The sequence below is a fragment of the Macaca thibetana genome, chromosome 12 (assembly GCF_024542745.1).
Source record: "Macaca thibetana thibetana isolate TM-01 chromosome 12, ASM2454274v1, whole genome shotgun sequence".
Lineage (NCBI taxonomy): Eukaryota > Metazoa > Chordata > Mammalia > Primates > Cercopithecidae > Macaca > Macaca thibetana.
Window position 1 is genome coordinate 502719 of NC_065589.1, and position 20288 is coordinate 523006.

A 20288-nucleotide genomic window follows, 5' to 3' on the forward strand; every position below is an offset into this window, starting at 1 on the left:
ACCACAAAATGTAAGGGCACGCGGGTTCACACCGTCACCCAGCACTGGCCTCCCTTCCCAGACAATCAGTCGCATCTTCGCCCGCCGGCACGGCCCCTCGCTCTCGGCGCTCCTGCCTTCATGCTCCTGTGTCCTCCAGGCCCCCTGCTCTCTGGGAAGCCTCGTGGCCAATGGGGCTTTGCTCAGCCTGGTCTCGGACTCACCTCCACCTTTGGGGCTCTAAGGCTTGTCATCCCTAAATGAGTGCCACAGTCACGGAAGCTTCAGGTCCACAGAGCTGGATGCCCTGGCCAGGCCTGCCAGCCTCACTCCTCGTCCAGAGCACAGCATCTCCTGCAGTTCCCCTCCTGTTTGACCAAAATGACCCTCCCGATCCCCTAAATTTAAAACCTCAGTGCTGGACCCTGCCTGGGGTCCCAGGAACCTGGCCCCTCTGCTTCACTCGCCTCCACGGCGTTTATCACTGGACTCGTACCAGGCTCCTTACCTGTTTCTCCTATTTCTCTCTCCCTTTAGGAGGGCAAAGACTATTGTTCACTGCTGTTTCCCACAGCGAGAACAGTGCTTAGAGGCACACAGGTGTGCACACCCAGATGCACACACACAGGAATGCACATAGATACACATATACTCACAGACACACACATCTCGTGTGTGTGAAAATAAGTAAATCAAACATCTTCATATTGTTTCAGTACTTTAATATTTTAGCTCTTTAAAAGTTTCCATGTTTACATGGTAGTGTTTCCTATCCAGCATTTATCCCTTGATCATTCTGTCCTGTTCTAAAATATTCTAAAACAATTTCTGAAGCCAAACCATCGAACTCTTCAAGACTAGGTCTCTAAGCAAATATGCCAAACAGACCCGATTCAAAGTCCAGCAGACCACAAGGCTGTCAGCCCAGCATGTTCCACTGAAAGGCGAGTCTGAGGCGATGTCTGAGACCCCTGAGATGGGCTCCATCCCAGCAGCTCCCCTGGGTCTGTGCAGGGCCCCCCAAGCCTCCAAGTCGGAGCCAGTTCTCAACTCGCCAAAAAGAAGATGTGATGACTGCGAGAGCCTCTCCAGGTCCTTCAGGTTGGACCTGTCACCTAACTGGGTGAATTATGGCTGAATGGGTGAGGACTGTTTAACTAACTTCAGGCATCTTTCAGACTTTGTGGTTAGCTAAGCCGGCTGCTGCAAGAAATGGAAACAAACTCATTCAGGGGTTGCCTCTGGAAGACACAGGTGCCCACAGCCCTCCAAGTCCCCCTGAATCCTCACCTTAAAATAAAATAAAATAGGTTGGCCCTTTTTCATTACTTATTCAAATACAGCTGTCCAGCTTGCACGGAATTACCCTCCATTTTCCATGTTTATGCACTAAATGCATATGCATATTTCTAGACTATTAGTTTCTTCATTTTTTTCTTTACAAAAGAGGACTTTCTGCTTTTATTAATTTTTACTATTTTCTCTAATATTCTGTAAGATTTAATGCATGTTATTTTCTAATTACTGTATTTAATCCTGGATTAAAGTAACCTCAAAAAATAATAATCAAGAAGAGATGGAAGGAAAAGAAGGGAATGAGAAAAAAGTAAACCTTACGTTTCAACAAATTTATAAAAAGACATATCTTTTATCCTTTACAAATACTAAATTATCGTTCATAGGCTGAAGGCTGTTCAATTATGAGAAAGCGTCATTTGAAGAGCTGGATGCCTCTGACCCCGCCAGGCTCCGCAGACCTGGAGGCGGCTCCGGATCTGGCGTGTGCGGCAGCGTTGTGTGTCCAACAGGTGATTAACGCTGCTGGTGATAGTGCTTTTAGGTATGTGTGTCTTTTCTATGGGAGTAAATCTCCATAAAGCCCGCAGGATGTGCCAGCAGCCATTCTCGCTGGCCAGGCGGTGTTAGCGCCTGCAAGGCACATAGATTATATCCAGGAGGACGCAGTCAGTATTTTCTGGGTCCTTTTTAGGTTCTGGGGACTTTGCAACACGCTTTACATCGCCCTTCATAAACCCGTCCTAACTGTGCGTTCCAGAAAATGTGCAGTTTCTTAAGTTTAGGAAATGTTTTCACCGCTTTTATTTTTTGAACGCTTGAATGGCTTAACTTCCCGGGTCCCCGTGCAGGTTCATAGACAGACATGGGGACAGAGGTCTGCCTGGCGAGAGCTTAGTTCTGAGGGACACGCTTGGGCCATCCGGAGAGAGGCCCTGCTCCGCAGGCGGAGGAGAGGACGGCCGCACCCGGGAGCACCATCCCCCGTCAGGGCCTAAAGGGTGGAGCCTGGGAACAGGGGCTTGCTCGTCGCCTGCTCCCGGCAGCAGCGCCCCAGGCCCCGCCGTTACCCAGGGAGTGGTGCTGAGCAGGGCAGGCCCCAGGCGCCATGGAGAGAAGGATGTCGGCTGCAAAGCCCTTGGGCGCCCGGGCCCAGGGCGGCCCATCTGGGACACGCCAGGAGCAAGGGCACAGCTTTCTTCTGGGTCCCGTACGTAGGCCGCTGGCTCTGCACAAATGGTGGGAGGCACCGACCCTACCCCAGAACCGTAGACCCTCGTCCAGTTCCGAGTCAGGAGCCTTGGGGGCCAGAGACCCCCTTCGCTCGGCCTCCCGGACCTGAGTAAGGGTCCCCGCCCCACTTCCAAGGCCGGACAAACGCCTGCTCCCAGTGGGTCCCGCGTTGTTCCCGCTTGTTTTCTAAGCGATGCCCTTCAGCCCTTCGGAAGCCCTCCGACCCCGCCCAACCCCCACTCTTCCCCGGCCGCTGCTCTTCTTCCCCCATTCAAGCCAGTCTGGCCTCCGGCTCTGTTCAGAGCAAGCCCAGCCCCCTTGCCATGGACTGGAAGGACGCCTGGCTCCAGGCTCCCGTCCTGCTCACACCTAGGAATGTGGGCCGTGCACTCCTAGAACCTAACTGGGAGTGGACTCATCCTTGTCTCCTCTGACATCAGCTGGACACATCATTTCTCTCCAAACCACAAACTCCCCTGAGCTGCCCTTTCTCTGGGAAGACATAGCTGTCCGGATCCCCACGGGCCCAGGTGAGGTCTGGCAGGAGTCTTCCTACCTCATGACAAAGCTTCAAGCCTCCCCTGCCAGGAGACACTTACCTCCGCTCATTTCCTCTTTGAAGTCTGTGACGTGAACAGGCCCACATCCAGTACCATCTCTGCATGAGTTACAAGTGAGGGAAATCAGCCAAAATGCACTTATGCAAAAAAGGGACAAAATGAACTCTCATTACTGGACAGTTCAAAAAGGGGAGGCTTCAGGCACGGCTCGATCCCAAGGCCAAACTCCTGCTGGTTGCTCTTGGTTTCTGTCTTGCTCTCAGTTGGTCCTCAGGGCCATGCATGTTACCTCCACATTTTGGCAAAAGTGTACTCTGGGCCCTGGGGGCTGAGGTCATCCACAGCTCTAGTGACTGCACACCTCAGCGACCTCTGCTTCCTCTGAGGTGAGCCTGGCAGGAGCACATCCACAGGCAGTCACCAGGAATGAAGCCACTCAGGACTGTCACGGAGCCACATCAGGTTCCAAGTCAAAAAGTCAAAGTGTAAAAAGGAAGAGGGAGCCCCCTCCACCCCTGCCGGAGGTGTTTAAGCATGGCGAGCACGGATAACTAAATGCCATTCAATCAGACCTTATGTTCTATTCCTTCTGTGTCATCGAGGGGCGCAGCTCTGAGGGTAGGTCATTTAGCATCTTGTTTACAATGGCCGTGTGCTGCTGAAAATCCGAGTGGGAAACCAACGTTTGCAGAGAAGCTTCGTGTGCGCTCCAGCCCGTCACGTGCTTGTTTTTGGAGCAGATGACAGGAGCGAGGCTTCACCCGCTGCTTCCACACGTACAGCCATCGTGCAGGGCTCCTGCTGCATTCAAAGGGATGATGTTATCTCTCAAGGGAAAGTCATACTATTAAAATATAAAATTCTCTTTTATGCAGCAAAATTGCTATCATACATATTTCAATGGAAAATGAAGTGTTGTAATAAAATATGACAAAGATGATAAAGGCATGTAGTATTTTATGCCATTGAATGCCATTATACCATCCCATACAATAAATTGGTACTGTTCTGAGTAACCTTCAAAACAATTTAGTGCTAAATAAATAACTACACTTAGCTGTAAGTGGCAATACAGTATGAATTATAATTGTCAAATGACATCAATTGATAGTCATCAATGAGAGCATATAATTTTTTAGCAATACTTTTTCAACTAGGGAGTAGTCTCTACAAAAAGGACTTGTAATAACAAATTTCTAAGGAGAGTAAATATTCTTTGGAAAGACTGAGATGTGAGAAAATTATACCCTGACATAACTTAAGGAACAAAAGTTTTGCAGGATATATGACAACTATTTTATAGTTTCAGAGGACGGCTTAGCTCATTGCAAAAGAAGAAGAGGGAACAAACAGTTGGGGGAAGAATCAGTTCCTCTGTCCCTTGTCCCCTGTCCCTCTGTCCCCTGTCCTTCTGTCTCATCTCTCTGTGTGTCTGTATGTCTGTCTCTCTGTGACTCTGTCCCTCTGTCCCTGTCCTTCTGTCTCATCTCTCTGTGTGTCTGCATCTCTGTCTCTCTCTGTCTCTGTCCCTCTGTCCCTGTCCTTCTGTCTCGTCCTGTGTCTGCATCTCTGTCTCTCTGTGACTCTGTCCCTCTATCCCCTGTCCTTCTGTCTGTCATCTCTCTGTGTGTCTGCATCTCTCTCTGTCTCTCTGTGACTCTGTCCCTCTGTCCCTGTCCTTCTGTCTCATCTCTCTGTGTGTCTGCATGTCTGTCTCTGTCTCTGTCTCTGTCCCCTGTCCTTCTGTCTCATCTCTCTGTCCATCTCTGTCCCGTCTCTGTCTGTCTGTCCCTGTCTCTCTCATCTCTCTGTGTCTGCATGTCTCTCTGTGACTCTGTCCCTCTGTCCCCTGTCCTTCTGTCTCATCTCTCTCTCTGTCTCTCTGTGTCTGTCCCTCTATCTCTTCTGCCTCTCTCTGTCTCTCTCTCTCTCTCTCTGTCTCTCTGTGACTCTGTCCCTGTCCTTCTGTCTCGTCCTCTGTGTGTCTGCATCTCTGTGTGTCTCTGTCCCTCTGTCTCTCTGTGTCTCGTCTCTCTGTGTGTCTGCATCTCTGTCTCTCTGTGTCTCTGTCCCTCTGTCCCCTGTCCTTCTGTCTCATCTCTCTGTGTGTCTGCATCTCTGCCTCTCTGTCTCTCTGTGACTCTGTCCCTCTGTCCCTGTCCTTCTGTCTCGTCTCTCTGTGTGTCTGCATCTCTGTCTCTGTGTTTCCATCCCTCTGTCCACTTTGTCCTTGATTTTCTCCAAACACCCCCTGTCTTGACAGAGCCGCCTACATTCTGTGGCCCATGTCTATCCTGGGGAGTCCCTCGAAGCTCCACAGAGGGCCCCATCCCAACCCTGCTGCTGGAGGTCTATTTGGGCCTCCAAATAGTCAAAGGCTGCTCATGTCTCCGAGTGGGCTCAGGTTGTGTTTTCAGGAGCACCTGTTTCTTAACCTGTATCTAAATATGTTGGTTTCCCAAGGATACATCTCTTGGCTCCACTGAAGCCACAATTCTCCTTGGGAGAAATGATGTATCAATAACTTCAGCTTCCTTGTACATAGTGATGAAACACACATTAGCATTCCCTTTATTGTAAATTATTTTCTTAGCTAAGGAAACACATTTTATGCTTATTGGAAATTGTCAACTTCATGGCTCACAGACTCCAAGATTTTAATGTGACATGCATCAAAACAGACACAAATATCATCATCATCATCCTTATATTTAAAAAGATCACTTATGTTTAAACGTGGTTCTTCCCTCCAATTCCAGATCTTAGTTAACTATGACCCCAGTTTTGGAGTCACCCAGGTGAGAATTCGGGTGGCCACCTTCCCATTCTCCTTTTCTCCTGGTCACGAGAGCCCTGGATGCTGCCTGCTTTGCCCTCTCCCGCTCCCGTCAGCGATGGGTGCCCCTTTGCAACCACAGCAGTGCCCATCTGTGATGCTGCAAGGCGTCTGGGGCAGTGCTCTCCACACTGAGGGTCTCCCTCCATCAGCCCAACACCTTGGCAGCCGTCACTTTGTTCAAATACAAGAGCGACCATTGCAGTCCTCAGCGATCTCTCCCACCTCAAGTCAATACTAAACTCCCTAAAATGTCATAATCGGATCCCTACTGCCCCAGACCCCTGAGTGTCAGGCACTGCTCCCGACCAGTCTGTAAATGACCAGCCCCTCGTCAACCCATGGAGGAAGCACAAGTTTGCCGGCAAATCCCCGTCACACCCTTGCGTCCAGAAGAGACACGGTGGAGAATCACCATCTGACATTCAGTATCTGTCACTGGCTGCCAACATGAAACGGAGCTTAGAACTCAGGCTGCAGGCTCTGTATTTCATTCTTTGTTCCAGATTCATAAATATAACGCAGTTTCTTGAAGCTTATTCATTGTTCTTCTCTCTGTTATGATTCTAATAATAGTGGCTACCTGTAAGTTTCTGTTGAATTATAGGCTTGTTAAGATGTAATTCACAGACCACGATCGTCACCATTTTAAAGTATATATTTCAGCATTGTTAGTGTGTTCATAGAGATATCCAGCCATCACTGCTATATAATTTTACAGCATTTAAATCCTCCTAAAATGAACCTTGGACTCAATAGCAGTCATTCTGCTTCCTGCCTCTCCCCCAAGCCCTGGTTACCACAAGTCTGCTTTCTGCCTCTGTGGATTTTCTGATTACAGACATTTCATGCAAATGGAATCTTAACATTTCATGCAAATAGAATCTTTGGTTTATTTCATTTAAAGTGATGTTTTGATGGTGCATCTATTTTACATTTTTTCATTTCTTTTTATTGCTGATAATAATCTGTTGCATGAATATACCACATTTTGGTTCTTCATTTATCAGTTGTTGAACATTTGATGTGTTTCCTTTTTTTGGTATTATGATCAATACCAAATGTTGCTATGAACATTTGTGTACCAGCTTTTGCATGTGGATATTACCACAGTTCTCCTGAGTACACATTCAGGAGTGAAATAGCTGAATTATGTGGTAACTCTGTTGCAGTTTTGAAGATCTGCCAAACTGTTTTCCAAAGTGGCTGCATTTTCCAGTTCCGTTAGCAATGATTGAAGCTTCTGATATGTTCACCTCTCTCTCTCTCTCGTCAATGTAGTTGTTGTGAAGTGATCTTTTATTGTGGTTTAATTTGCTTTTTCCTAATGACTAATAATTTTGAGCATTTTCAAAGGCTTATGTGTCATTTGTATATCTTTTTAGGAGAACTATCTAGTTTTTGTTCATTTAATTTGCTTGTATTTCTTTTTATCATTGGTTATTAGCATTCTTTATATATTTTTTATACCAGTGCTTTATCAGATTTGTGATTTGCAAATATTTTCTCCCATTCTGTGTGTTGTCTTTACATATACTTGAGGGTGTCTTTTGAAACTGCAAAATAATTTTTAAATTTATTTTGAATATTTACAAAATTGTGATAAAGTCCAAATTATCTGATTTGTCTTTTGTTGCTTGTGCTTTTGGTGTCAGGTCTAAAAAATCATCACCAAATCCGAGGTCACACAGAATATACTCCTCTGTTTTCTGCTAAAAGTTTTATAGTTTTAACCTTACTTTTAGACCTATGATTCATTTTGAATTAAATTTGTACACGGTGTGAAGTGGAAATCAAATTACATTCTTTTGCAGGTGGATATCCAGTTGTCCTAGCACCATTTGTTGTAAAGACTATTCTTTCCTCCTCGAATTCCATTGGCACACTTGTCAAAAATCAATTGGCCATAAATATAAGGGCTTATTTCTAGACTTTCAGTTCGATTTCATTGATGTGTGATTCCATCTTTATGCCTCTATCATATTGTTTTCACTACTGTAGCTTGGTGGTGCCACTTTGAAATTTTGAAGCACGAATCCAACAACTTTGTTTAAAATTTTCTTTAAGATTGTTTTTGGTGTTTGTAACTCCTTTTATTTCCATATGAATTTTAGGATTAACTAGTCAATTTCCAGAAGTAAAGCAGCTGAGCTAAAATTTTTGAAAGGGATTTTGTTGAATCTGCAGATCAATTTGCTCTTAACAATGTTAAATTTTCCAATCCATAAGCATAAAATATCATTCTATTTATCTAATTTTTTAAACAGTGTTTTGTAGTTTACAGTAACGAGTCATAACTTTTTTGCTGTATTTCTTCCTATTTTATTCATCGATGCTATTGTAAATGAAATTGCTTTAATTTCATTTTTGAATTTTTTATTGCTAGCATATAGGTCTACAATTGATTTTTGTATATTGTTCATGTACCAAGCAACATTTCTGAAGTCATTTATTCCTTATAACAGTGTGTGTGTGTTTCTAGAGATTTCCATATACAAGGTCATGTCATCCACAATAGAGTTTGACTTCTTTCTTCCAATTCGGATGACTTTCATATCATTGCCTTGCCTAATTGCCTCACAGGAACATCGATGACAATGTTAAATAGAAGTTGAGAGTGTGGATGTCCTTGTATTGTTCCTGATCTTAAAAGCAAAGCATTCAGGCTTTCAAATTTAAGTGTGCTATGGGCTTTTCTTAGAAGGATTTTATCAGATTGAGGAAGTTTCCTTCTATGTTTAGCTTGTTCACACTCTTCAAAAGATGTTGGATTTTGTCACACGAATTTTTTGCATCTTTTGAGATTATTATGTTTTTTCTTTATTCTTTTAATACAGTGTATTGCTTTCATTTGTTTCCTTATGTTAGATCAACTGTGCATTCCTGAAGTTAATCCCAATCATTCATGGTGTATAATTCCTTCTTATATATTGCTGGATTCAATTTGCTAATATTTTTGCAAATATTTATATCTCTAAATATTCATTCATTATTAGATATTAGATATTAGAGATATCGATTCATAAGTGATATCGATTATTATCTTGTGATTTCTCTGTGCAGTTTTGGTACCAGGGTAATACTGGGACTATCAAATGAATGAGTTAAGAATATTCTCTCTTCTTCTGTTTTGGTTTTGGCCTTTTGACATGTTTTGAGTGACTGGCATTAATTCTTCTTTAAATATTTAGTAGAATTCATGCATGAAGCTATCTGGGGCTGGCCTTTTCTTTGTGGAAAGTTTATTGATTACTAATCCAATCTCTTTACTGTTATTGGTCTATTGAGATTTTCTATTTCTTTTGGAGATTTTCAAGAAATTTGTTGACTTCTTTTAGTTTACTGAATTTTTAGCATACAATTATTTATTATATTTGCTTATAATCTTCCTCATTTCCTAAGGTCAGTATTAATGCCCTCTGTTTAATTGCTGATTTTAGTAATTTTAATCTTTATCATTCCTTGGTCTAAGGTTTGTTAAGGTTTGTTAAATTTGCTGAGGTTTTCAAAAACTTTTGGTTTCACCAATTGTTGCTACTGTTGTTTAATTCACTATTTAATTTACCCTCCATCGTGTCTTTATTTCCTTCCTTGTGTCTGCCGCACGTGAGTTGTGTTTATTCTTCTCATTTCTTAAGATTGAAGATTATGTTATCGACTTGAAATATTTCTTTTTTAATACAGGCATTTTCACCGTTAAATTTTCTCCTAAGTACTATTTCCCACAAATTTTAGTATCTTGTGTTTGCCTTTTAGTTAGTATTCAGTTATTTTACAATGTTGTTAAATTGTATTCTTGAATTCTTTGGTTATTTGCATTGTTTCACCTGTTTTTGAATTTCCCAAGTTCCTTCCTGGTATTGATTCCTCCTATCATTCCGTTTTGTTCAGGGAGCATAACTCTGGCATGTCAGTCCTCCATTTCCTGAGGCTTCTTCAGGCGTTCCTGTGTGGTCCACCCTGGAGAACGGCTCCCTCTCCTCTCCAGAGGAACGTGGCTGCGGCTGTGCGTGGACCGTTTGGCAGAGGCCCGTCTGCTGGATCCACTGGTTCAAAGGGTTTGTTCCCGTCTGCTTGTTGATCTTCTACCTAGTGGCTCCATCACTCATTCAAGGTGGGACCAGTGAAGTTACCAACGTTCACTGTCAGATTGTCTATTTCTCCCTTTAATTCTGTGGGTTTTTACTTTGCGTAGTTTGGGCTCCGGTGTTGGGTGATGTGTGTCCATATTTGTCACGTCTTGGGAGAGATTGACCATTTTGTTTTTATAAAATGTCATTTTGGTGTCTCAAACAACGACTCTGTCTTAAAGTCTATTTTGTCTGCATTCAGCCCCCCCATGTCCCTTTTGGGTATTGTTTACACGGTGTGTCTCTTTCCACCTTTCCCCGTTGGACTCTGACGCGTCTCTGCTGTGGGAGCCCATCGCGCTCTGGCGTTTCAGTTGCGGGAAGCCCATCGCGGCTCTGGCGGCTCTGCTGTGGGAAGCCCATGGCAGCTCTGGCGTCTCTCTCAGCTGTGGGAAGCCCATCGCGCTCTGGCGTCTCTGCTGTGGGAAGCCCATGGCGGCTCTGGCGTCTCTGTCAGCTGTGGGAAGCCCATGGCGGCTGGGGCGTCTCTCTCAGCTGCGGGAAGCCCATCGCGGCTCTGGCGTCTCTGCTGTGGGAAGCCCATCGCGCTCTGGCGTCTCTGCTGTGGGAAGCCCATGGCGGCTCTGGCGTCTCTGCTGTGGGAAGCCCATGGCGGCTCTGGCGTCTCTCTCAGCTGCGGGAAGCCCATCGCGGCTCTGGCGTCTCTGCTGTGGGAAGCCCATCGCGGCTCTGGCGTCTCTGCTGTGGGAAGCCCATGGCGGCTCTGGCGGCTCTGTCAGCTGTGGGAAGCCCATGGCGGCTCTGGCGTCTCTCTCAGCTGCGGGAAGCCCATCGCGGCTCTGGCGTCTCTCTCAGCTGTGGGAAGCCCATGGCGGCTCTGGCGTCTCTCTCAGCTGTGGGAAGCCCATGGCGGCTCTGGCGTCTCTCTCAGCTGCGGGAAGCCCATCGCGGCTCTGGCGTCTCTGCTGTGGGAAGCCCATCGCGCTCTGTCGTCTCTGCTGTGGGAAGCCCATCGCGCTCTGGCGTCTCTCAGCTGTGGGAAGCCCATCGCGCTCTGGCGTCTCTCAGCTGTGGGAAGCCCATCGCGCTCTGGCGTCTCTGCTGTGGGAAGCCCATCGCGGCTCTGGCGTCTCTCTCTGCTGTGGGAGCCCATCGCGACTCTGGCGTCTCTCTCTGCTGTGGGAACCCATCGCGCTCTGGCGTCTCTCAGCTGTGGGAAGCCCATCGCGGCTCTGGCGTCTCTCTGCTGTGGGAAGCCCATCGCGGCTCTGGCGGCTCAGCTGTGGGAAGCCCATCGCGGCTCTGGCGTCTCTCTGCTGTGGGAAGCCCATCGCGCTCTGGCGTCTCTCAGCTGTGGGAAGCCCATCGCGGCTCTGGCGTCTCTGCTGCGGACACCCCACCGCTGGGCTGCGCTGCTGCCTGTTCTGCCCTCTGCTTTCTGGCCGCGATTCCATTGAATGCGATGACTAAAAAGGTGGGATTTGCATCCGCTGTTTTACTAGTTGTTTTCTCTATGGCTTGTATCTGTTTTGTTTCCTTTTTTTTTTTTTTTTTTTTTATTGAGACGGAGTCCCACTCTATGGCCCAGGCTGGAGCGCAGGGGCGCGATCTCGTTTCACTGCAAGCTCCACCTCCCGGGTTCAGCCATTCTCCTGCCTCAGCCTCCCCAGTGGCTGGGACTACAGGCGCCGCCACCATGCCAGGCTAGTTTTTTTGTATTTTTTAGTAGAGACGGGGTTTCAGCGTGTTAGCCAGGATGGTCTCGATCTCCTGACCTCATGATCCGCCCGTCTCGGCCTCCCAAAGTGCTGGGATTACAGGCTTGAGCCACCGCGCCCGGCCTGTTTTGTTTCTTTACTCTTCTTTTACTGCCTACTTTTATGTTAAATAGATATTTCATTTATACAATTTTAATATTTTGATATATCTTTTACTCCTTTTTAAGTTATTTGCTTAGTGGTTATTCTAGAGATGTAATATAAATCTTATCTTAAAGCAAACTACTGCAAATTAATACCAAATTAATCTCCATAGTATGCAATAATGTTATTAAACAAAATTGGTTAACAACTTTGGACCAGTCATTGTGTAGTGTCCTGCTCTAGGCCCAGCAGAATAGACCAAGCCAGAATGGAGTCCCTTGTGCTAAGGCCCACATCACCAAACCAACATTGGAAATGGGCAGTTTTCAAAAAATTGCAGGCCATTGAAATCAACCTGAGTCCACCTAACACAGAAGCCCTCTATTTTTTAACCCTTGAAAGTAGCCTTGAAAAACCCACCCGCCTTCTGTGTTTCATTCCTACTCTCCGGAGGCCCCTTTCATCTGCAGATCCCCTCAGTTCACGGGACACCCCCACTCAGTTCACATGACACCCCCACTCAGTTCACGGGACACTCCTGCTCAGTTCACATGACACCCCCACTCAGTTCACGGGATACCCCTGCTCGGTTCACAGGACACCATCGCTCAGTTCATGGGACGCCCCCACTCAGTTCACAGGACACCCCCACTCAATTCATGGGACACCATCGCTCAGTTCATGGGACACCCCCACTCAGTTCATGGGACACCCCCGCTCAGTTCACTGTGCCCATCCTGCTTCCAGGGCCAGGTGTTTCCAAGTCTAGAATCACAAATAGAAGCCAATTCAATCTTTAAACTGATTTGTTGTAATTTTGTCTCTGACACCAAAGCAGCCTGGGGACTTGTCCACAAGGCTGGGCGATGGTGCGCTGGACCGAGGGCCCCTGTGGGGTCTGTGTGGAGGTGACACTGGGTGTGGAGACTTCAGATGACTGTCTACCTGATTTTGCATATTCACGGGGCACAAAAAAGGTTGCAGCTATTTCTGACACCAAGCCAGTCCTGGGTTAGCGACCCCTTGACATGGAGTGTGTGTCAGGAAAGAAGATTCCCGAGGGAAGCCCAGCTCCTGAGAGGGATGAGCTCAGGTTTCCATAGCTGGGCTGGGGGAGCCACAGGTGACCCCGCACTCCCCAGTGCCGCATCTTGGGGGAAGGTCCAGGCTTGCTGAATCCCCACTCCCCTTCCCTGACGGCTGAGGAGGCTCAAAGTGAAGCCCCAGGCTGATGTCTATGGAGACCCCTCCCCCACTCCTGGCAACTCTGAGGGGCCCCTGCTTCTAGGAGCAACAAGGTCGCCAGATGAGCAAGACTTCAGTGAGTGTGTCTGATGAGCACATTCATTCGGCCTGGTTGCCTTCTTTCCAGATGTTTGTTTCGGATTCCCCAGAATTGCAGGTTCATCAGCCCTTGCCTTGTGAAGGATGTCTGTAATTGTTATAGCGTCATGTGAAATGCATTCTGGGATATGCAAGCTGAGAGCAAACGCGGGCAGCTCTGAACCTGCGTGCTCACCCCAGTTCCCCGTGTGCCCGCCCCAGTTCTACTAGCAGAGGCTCTCTTTGTCTTAAAATCCCATAGAATGGCATCAAATTACTGGATATAGAAACTATTTCAAAGCAATGCTTCCCACAAAATCAGATCTTCTTGTATGAAGCAATGTTTCATATAAGATGTGTGTGCCTTTTAGATACAGTTTTCTTTCCTTGATGAATGTTGGTCTTTAAAATTAATGATGAGTAAAGAAATTTGCATAAAATCACTCTCTCCATCAGGAGGCAAGCTCAGTGTTTCGATGACATTTATGGGAAAGGAAAGCTAAGGAATCGGGTGGAATTTGATCAGAGGAGGCACTGGGGTTAGGAGGGCATTGCAGACCAAAATGCCCCACGTCAGGATATGAAAGGAGCCAGAACCGTAAATTTGGGAAAGGTGATGAATATCTTTAATTTGTGTGAGTAGCTTGGGTTTCTCAGATGTCGGTATCGGGGAGGGAGGAGACCTCTTTTAGGGGAGCTTTAAGGAAGTCTGATTAAACAGTCTCCCGAGAAGCTCTGTGGGAGGGCAAAACCGATTATGCTATGATAGATTGCCTTCATCCAAAGCAATCAAACCTCCATAAGTGTCAGCAAAGTGTGTCTAATTTGGCAAATGAAATTCTGACTATAGAGTGTATGTTTCTAAATGTGAAGTATGTCAATTCAAGGACTGCTGTATTCACTGTGTTTTCTTCTCTGATGCAGACCTGCATTTAGTTCATGGGTAACAGCCACTGCCTGCTCCATCCTCAGGTAACAGCCGCACCTGCTGCATCCTTAGGTAACAGCCACACCTGCTCCATCCCCAGGTAACAGCCACACCTGCTCCATCCCCAGGTAATAGCCGCACCTGCTCCATCCTCAGGTAATAGCCGCACCTGCTCCATCCTTAGGTAACATCTGCACCTGCTCCATCCCCAGGTAACAGCCGCACCTACTCCATCCTGAGGTAACAGTCGCACCTGCTTCATCCCCGGGTAACAGCTGCACCTGCTCCATCCTCAGGTAATAGCCGCACCTGCTCCATCCCCGGGTAACAGCCACACCTGCTCCATCCCGAGGTGACAGCCGCACCTGCTTCATCCTGGGGTAACAGCCGCACCTGCTGCATCCCCGGGTAACAGCCGCACCTGCTCCATCCCCGGGTAACAGCCGCACCTGCTCCATCCCGAGGTGACAGCCGCACCTGCTTCATCCCCAGGTAACAGCCGCACCTGCTGCATCCCCGGGTAACAGCCGCACCTGCTCCATCCCCGGGTAACAGCCGCATCTGCTCCATCCCCGGGTAACAGCCACACCTGCTGCATCCCTGGGTAACAGCCGCACCTGCTCCATCCCCGGGTAACAGCCGCACCTGCTCCATCCTGAGGTAACAGCCGCACCTGCTCCATCCCCGGGTAACAGCCACACCTGCTCCATCCTGGGTTTCTTTCTCCATGGCTCCTCATTTGGTTTTCTGTTATTTTTCTCCTTTTCTATTTTTGTTGCTCTGTTGCCTACCAGGAGGTTTGAACTTCCATCTGGGCCTCCTTGCCTTCCTATCAAGTGGCTCTGTGCTCCAAATACCACACCAGAGATTTCAGTTCTCTCACAAAAAAATTAGCATTTACTTTCTATGGGGCACACAGTGATAGCTTCTTGGCTAATTTCTTAGAGTCACACATGTGTGTATTTCTTTTTTTTTTTTTTTTTTTTTTTTGAGACGGAGTCTTGCTCTGTGGCCCAAGCTGGAGCACAGTGGCCGGATCTTGGCTCACTGAAAGCTCCGCCTACCGGGTTCACGCCATCCTCCTGCCTCAGCCTCCCGAGTAGCTGGGACTACAGGCGCCCGCCACCACGCCCGGCTAATTTTTTTGTATTTTTTAGTAGAGACGGGTTTTCACTGTGTTAGCCAGGATGGTCTTGATCTCCTGACCTCGTGATCCGCCCGTCTCAGCCTCCCAAAGTGCTGGGATTACAGGCTTAAGCCACCGCGCCTGGCCACATGTGTGTATTTCTAACTCTATGATCAAAAGCCCATCAATCATCTTCCAGGCTGGAATTGGAATTGGAAACCCCACTGAGTCTGTGGCAGTGAACCCAGGTTTCCCCAGTGGCTGAGCAGCCACAACTGGCCCTCGCCAGAGGGAGTTTGTATCAGTCGGTTTTCATGCTGCTGAGAAAGACACACCTGAGACTGGACAATTTACAAAACAAAGAGGCTTATTGGACTTACAGTTCGACATGACTGGGGAGGCCTCACAATCCTGGCGGAAGGTGAAAGACATTTCACATGGAAGCAGACAAGAGAAGAGAGCTTGTGCAGGGAAACTCTGCCTTATAAAGCCATCAGATCTCATGAGACCATCATGAGAACAGCACAGGAAAGACCTACCCATGTGATTCAATCACCTCCCACTGGGTCCCTCCCACAACACGTGGGAATTGTGGGAGCTGCAGTTCAAGATGAGATTTGGGTGGGGACACGGACAAACCATGTCAGGGTTTAAATGGGACCCGGGTTTCTGCAGCAGCAGGGGTGGTAACAGCAGCTGGGGTCTGGAACGACCCTGGAACGCAGCATGGTGGGGGCCGGGGGACCTCAGGGGTGGGGTTCCTGATATGGCCGTTCTCCTAATCCCCAAATCACTCCTGGAGCTCAGTCGAGAACCCACCCTCTCATATTGTGGGTTCTCAGCCCCTTGTGTGACTCTCTGCCTAGACACCTGGAGGGGTCGCTGCCCCAGCTGCCCCACCCGACAGGATGCTGTCCCCACCAAGGTGACGCACTGTCCCAGGTGGGTTTCTTTGTCCTTTCCCTTCATCCCCGTTCTCTGCGTACCTTGCTCACCGCTCTGGCCCTGGAGAAGGTTCTGATGTGATTTATGGGTGTCTCTACCTGGGAGGGTGGACACCTGCATGTGTGCACATCTGTTATTCTCGTTTATGTTAATCACACTCTTCTTTTAGGTACCATTCCATTTACCATTATTTTTAAATTCTGTAGGCGTTGCTGTTTTCATCCTTCCTTTATTCCTGAGTGTCAAGTGGATGCTTCTTTGGTGACTCCAAAACTCTTTCTGTGCATGCCCTGGTGAAGGATGCAGGTAGGCTTCAGGACCCTGATGGGTTTCAGGACCCTGTCTCCACCCACAGGTGGGGACGACCACCCCGATGCAAGGTCTCTTATGAGAACAAGTGATTGGAGTGAAAAAAAATTGTATCAGATGGTTTTAAACAAGCAAGAAAGGTTTTATTCAAGACCACTGTGGTAAGGGAAAGCGCCCAACTCCCCTGCAGCACATGGCAGGAGGGCTGAGGAGCCTGAGGGGCCACCGAGCAGGTGGGAGAGCCCTGGAGGTCTCAGCAGGGGGCCGGCCCCCTTACCCTCCTCAGTGGAGTCAGGCTTCTGCCCTCCCACAGGGCCTGGGGGCTGGGCCCTTTCCTCCTCTATGCCTTGTTTTCCAAGGCAGCTCCCAGGCCTGGAGAAGGACATTTCCTGGGCTGTGGAACTAGCAAGCGGCTGGAAGAAGATTTACACCTGGAAGAGGCAGAGAGAGTTGACAATTTTACATTTTCCAAAGTCAATGCTCTGGACAGGGGAGGTTGACACCGAGTCAGGAAGAAATCTGCCTGGAGTGAGCGAAGCCTGGGGAAGGGAAGGCCGCCTCGGCCTGGGTGTGGCCGGCAGCCGACAGCCGAGCTATTGGTGCAGAGGTGTCCTGACCACGGTGCTCCAGGATCACTGCTCTAGGTCCTCCGGCAGGGTCCAGGGTTCCTGTGTCACCAGCCAGGGGCCCGACAGCTGGCTGAAGCCCTCACTTTCCTCCACATGCCTGGCTTGGCTGGGAGGCCACACCCGAGAGGCCACTGTTTGAGCCCCTCATCCATGCTGTCCTCACTGAGCAGCGGAAGCTCAGTGGCTGTGCTGGGGAGTGGGCACCACCCCAGTGACCCCCAGTGACCCTCACGATGCTCCACACACGCACAGGCATGTCTGCAGGGCTGCTGGGCCCTCCACAGGCGTATGAATGGCAGGAGCTAACACCTCCGCTCTGCCCAGGTGCACCCAGGGCAATGCTCTTCATCCTGACGACAGTGAGCCCAGCCTGCTGCTGACATGACACGTGGAAGCTTCAGTGCAGAGGCTGAAGGACCCACACCAGGGCTCCAGCAGCTCACGGTGGGTGGACAGGTCACATGCCAAGGCTCCAGCAGCTCACGGTGGGTGGACAGGTCACATGCCATGGCTCCAGCAGCTCACGGTGGGGGGACAGGTCACACGCCAGGGCCTGGATCTGGGCCTGAGCAGAGCCGCTGTGGACCAGACAGAAGCGGCCACCACAGCCAAACCAGATTCCCAGATCTCGGCCGACGCCCTTGAAATCTGGGTCACAGAGCCTTTCTCACACGGTTTTCATTTTGCCCGGCAAGGATCGAGTTTCTTAGTCTACAAACGTACCAGGGCTCACTTCAAGGCCACAATCCATGAACACGGCTTTTGGGTTTTCTTTATGGGGAGTTCATAAAATCACATGCCGTCTTCTCGATCGTAATAAGACACGAACAAGCCTAGCGGACATCATGGGAGAGTTGAGGTGACCTGCTGTGCAAAGTGCTGCCTCAAGTGTGTGGATTCCCTTAGCGAGAGGCAGCAGCCGCCCAGCCCCAGGAGCCCCGGCCCAGGTTCAAAGCCCTCCATTTCTTTTCAGTGTCTTCTGGATCCGAAGGAGGGGGTCCCATGAAGTACAGACAGCCTCTGTGTCTCCATAGCAGGGAGAAGAAGCCCTCTTAATTGTCCCTTCCTGCAAATCCCCTCTCCTGATCCCAAAACTGCAACAGTGGAACCTTCTGGAAGGTGGATTTCCAAGGATTGTCCTTATCCTAAAACTGCATTCAGGAAAGACACATTGACGTGACTGGGGGCAGAGATGTGTAATGCAAATGAAGGTGTCTCTTTCATGTGACCTGAAAACTGAATTATTCATTAAAGGTTATGAAATTAAATATTTTCACCAGCATCAACTATCACTTTGCCTCAGCTTTCACGCAAAACTCTCGTGAGTACCTCTTAGTAATCAATTTCTACACCTTTAGAATGTGATGAGTGTTACATGTAGTTTACAACATTCCAAACCCGACACTCAGTGAAACCACAAGGCTTCGTTAGAGGGAATATCGGTTTTTAAAAGGTATAGACTATTGGATCCATAAATAAAAGAAAAAGGAATTGCAATTAGTTGGAAATGCTGAAAAGAATGTACTGTTCATTTAGTTTTGAAAACAGCTCTATTTAACGAGTGTTCATAGCTGAAAGCACCGATAAATCGGGTGGAATCACAGGCTCTGTCCTCAGGCCCAGCCCACTGCCGGCTGCCGATTCCCGGGAGTGTTCACACCTCACTGGTAAATCACAGCTGGAATCACAGGCTCTGTCCTCGGGCCCAACCCGCTGCCGGCTGCTGGTTCCCGGGACTGTTCACACCTCACTGGTAAATCACAGGTGGAATCACAGGCTCTGTCCTCGGGCCCAACCCGCTGCCGGCTGCTGGTTCCCGGGAGTGTTCACACCTCACTCCCGCAGGGGAGGGTGCCCCCTAGTGTGCACCTCACTTTGTCTTCGCCTTTCAAAACTGTGCTATGCATTCTAATAAGTCTTGTTTAAATGAAAACTTTATCAGAATAGAAAGACCACAAAACGTGTAGTCATACCTGAAATTCCAGTGCCGTTGACACTGCCAGACATTGGCTGGGCAAACTTGAGCAATTTATTTAACCTTTCTGCTCTGAATTTTTAAACTGCAAATTGACCATAATAACCCTGGTTTCATGAAGTTTCCTAGGGATGCTGAAGACAAATGAGCCCAGTGAGACCCAGATGAAAGGAAGAAAGAGAAAAAGAGAGAGAGAGAGAATGAGGGCAGGGGAGAGCGAAGGGCAGAGATGCAGCCTCATTCTCACTCCTAAACGAGCTCAGTTATTCTGTGGCCTCTCGGTAACGTGGCTGCTTTCTCCTCTGCAGTGCCCCCAAGGTGGGCTTTGCGGTCTGTGTTATTTCCACCTCGCCGAGAAATGGGCTCCTCCTCAGACCTCAGGCTCTGGGCCACTCTCCCTTTAACCAACACCATGAGATCTTTGCTCCCTCCTGGGCCCAACCAATGATGGTATTACCAAAGGCATTCATGTAAAATGCAAAGTAAAGAAGACAAGGTTGTGAGTTAAACCTTGGAGCATTCTGATTCCGAAGATCTGGAGTCCATATCATTGTAACAGACAGGACTCAGACTCAGTTTTAAATCACAGGCAAGAGTTTTGGGAACAAGAAATAAGCACAGAAAATGGGCAGGAGGACGGTGGATGAAACCAATGGGCTGATCATGGTTCCAGGATGGTCTTGCCGTGGAGGTGACGGGGTGAGCGCTGCAGTGCAGGGCTGGGGGTGTCACAGAAACGGGTGCCCCAGGTACGGCATTGTCCAGGAAGGATGAGAAACCTGAGAACAGCTGGGAGCAGAGTCCACCAGCTGCACGGGGGTGGGGAGAGGTGCCCCTCAGGGCCTGAGAGCAGCAAGGCTGGGGAGGAACCCTAATCCCTCATCTGCATGAGATGTGGGGCCTGCCGGAGCCCCATAGAGCTTGGAACGGAGCTGGGGAGGAGCATTTGCCAGGCCTCCCGTCCCCTCCTGCTGCCCACTGGGATTGCTCCCGAAGGAAGAAGAACCCATCAAGTCCTTGTAAATGTGCTGGGGAGAGAACCCCTGACAGTGCCTGGTGCTCGATCCTGGGGAGCCACTGTCTATCCTCTGCCCTGTCTCGGGTGATCCTGACTCTCGGGTTGTTCTGGTACCGTGAAGTTTCTGGGCTCGGGTCCATGGCACCTGGAAAATGTCACATAAGTTAAATGGTCTTCA

At 48.6% G+C, this 20288-nt stretch overlaps 1 protein-coding gene across 2 annotated transcripts in view; it reads left to right on the plus strand.

Moving 5' to 3' along the window:
• Positions 1–20288, plus strand: part of THAP4 (THAP domain containing 4) — a 691437-nt gene that overhangs the window by 200983 nt on the left and 470166 nt on the right. The gene's annotated exons all lie outside the window — the stretch shown is intronic.